This window comes from Oncorhynchus mykiss, chromosome 11 (assembly GCF_057628025.1).
Source record: "Oncorhynchus mykiss isolate SJ-2025 chromosome 11, ASM5762802v1, whole genome shotgun sequence".
In the NCBI taxonomy this organism is placed as follows: domain Eukaryota; kingdom Metazoa; phylum Chordata; class Actinopteri; order Salmoniformes; family Salmonidae; genus Oncorhynchus; species Oncorhynchus mykiss.
The window spans coordinates 5,082,501-5,085,000 of record NC_143032.1 but is presented as its reverse complement, the minus strand read 5'-3'; the positions used below and the strand labels follow the sequence as shown (position 1 = coordinate 5,085,000).

The window sequence follows — 2,500 nt, the reverse complement described above, 5'->3', positions numbered from 1 at the left end:
AGACAGACAGACAGACAGACAGACAAAACAGACAGACAGACAGACAGACAGACAGACAGACAGACAGACAGACAGACAGAGCTAGTCTGCGCTAGTAGACACCGTGCCAAACCAACCCGCCTGGTCAATTATTATTTTTAATTTTTTTTAAAGACCGATTTTGGACCTGAATCGTGGTCTACCAGCCCGGGCTGGCCAGGGCCCAAGATCTGGAAGGTGGACCTAATACATGGGACCTTAAATCAACACAGAGACAGAGGAAGACCAGAGCGAATTCCCAAATTACACAATATTCCCTATACTGTGCACTACCCTATGGGGCTATGGTGAAAAGTAGAGCTATTTAGGGAATAGGGCCCTATAAACCCTACCCTATAGGGCTATGGTGAAAAATATAGCTATTTAGGGAATAGGGCCCTATAAACCCTACCCTATAGGGCTATGGTGAAAAATATAGCTATTTAGGGAATAGGGCCCTATACACCCTACCCTATAGGGCTATGGTGAAAAGTTTAGCTATTTAGGGAATAGGGCCCTATAAACCCTACCCTATAGGGCCCTATAAACCCTACCCTATAGGGCTATGGTGAAAAGTAGAGCTATTTAGGAAATAGGGCCCTATAAACCCTACCCTATAGGGCTATGGTGAAAAGTAGATCTATTTAGGGAATAGGGCCCTATAAACCCTACCCTAAAACAGAGCAATGGAGAATTGCATACCGTACTACAGTATGTAGAAACAACACTGTGTTTGAGCGTGAACTGCCTTCAGGCTCCCTTTTAAAACATGATGCTTCACCATAGTATGACTCAGTGTAAACAGTAGAGTCCCAGCCAGGGGATTTGATACGATCAGCTCAGCAGATAAAGACAATGTGAGTCACATTATAGTGTTTCGTTCTCCTCCCCAGAAACTAAATCAGCATCACATGCTACAGTGTGTGGAAACAGCTTCACGTTACGTTCATCTCTGCGTACTCTACTCTACAGACACAACCGTTGGCTGGCTGACTGACTGACTGGCTGACTGGCTGGTTGGCTGACTGACTGGCTGACTGGCTGACTGGTTGGTTGGTTGACTGACTGGCTGACCGGTTGGTTGGTTGACTGACTGGCTGACTGGTTGGTTGACTGGCTGACCGACTGGTTGGTTGGCTGGCTGACTGACCGACTGGTTGGTTGGTTGGCTGGCTGACTGAACGACCGGTTGGTTGACTGGCTGACCGACTGGTTGGTTGGCTGGCTGACTGACCGACTGGTTGGTTGGTTGGCTGGCTGACTGAACGACCGGTTGGTTGACTGGCTGACCGACTGGTTGGTTGGCTAACTGGTTGGCTGACTGGTTGGCTGATTGGTTGGTTGGTTGGCTGACTGGTTGGCAGACTGGTTGGCAGACTGGATTCCGGGTAGAACTCTTTTGGGTTCCATGTAGGACCGTTTCCACAGAGGGTTCTACATGGAACCCAAAACGGTTCTATGTGGAACCAAAACGGGTTCTCCCTGGAGCTAAAAAGGGTTCTCCTACGGAGACAGCCGAAGAACCCTTTTGGAACCCTTTTTTCTAAGAGTGCAGGGATGAAGTAAAGGTTCATGTTTATTTTGCATTTGAAACACTGAAGGAGGGAGGAAGGAGGGAGGAAGGAGGCAGGAAGGAGGGAGGAAGGAGGGAGGAAGGAGGGAGTGCATTGGATGTAGAATGACATAAATGCGATGAAGTGGTTTCATATGCAGGGCCTGAGAGAGAGAAAGAAAGAGAATATGAGGGAGGAAGAGAGAGAGAGAGGAAGAGAGAGAGAGAGAGGAAGAGAGAGAGAGAGAAAGACAGAGAATATGAGGGAGGGAGAGAGAGAGAGAGAGAGAGGAAGAGAGAGAGAGAGAGAGAGAGAGAGAGAGAGAGAGAGAGAGAGGAAACTTCTGTGTGTGTAATGTTTACTGTTAATTTGCATTGTTTATTTCAATTTATATATTATCTACCTCACTTGCTTTGGCAATGTTAACACGTTTCCCATGCCAGTAAAGCCCTTGAATTGAATTGAATTGAGAGAGATAGAGAGGGAAAGAAAGAGAAAGGATAGAGAGGTGGAGTGAGAGAGAGAGAGAGAGAGAGAGAGAAAGAGAGAGGATAGAGCGAGAGAGAGTGAGAGAGAGTGAGAGAGAGTGAGAGAGTGAGAGAGTGAGGAGAGAGAGAGAGAGAGAGAAAGAGAGAGGATAGAGCGAGAGAGAGTGAGAGAGGGTGAGAGAGAGTGAGAGAGTGAGAGAGAGGAGGGAGAGAGAGAGAGAGAGTGAGAGAGTGAGAGAGAGTGAGACAGAGAAAGAGTTAGAGAGAGAGAGAGAGAGACAGAGAGAGAGAGAGAGAGAGAGAGAAAGAGAGAGGATAGAGCGAGAGAGAGAGAGAGAGAGTGAGAGAGAGAGAGAGAGTGAGAGAGTGAGGAGGAGAGAGAGAGAGTGAGAGATGGAGAGAGAGTGAGACAGAGAGAGAGATAGAGAGAGAGAGAGACAG

General features: G+C 47.6%; 1 protein-coding gene across 1 annotated transcript in view; it reads right to left on the bottom strand.

The window, feature by feature from the left end:
• The window catches only part of LOC110536533 (protein phosphatase EYA1), a 138,988-nt gene that overhangs the window by 12,979 nt on the left and 123,509 nt on the right, over window positions 1-2,500 (bottom strand). The window lies entirely within an intron of this gene.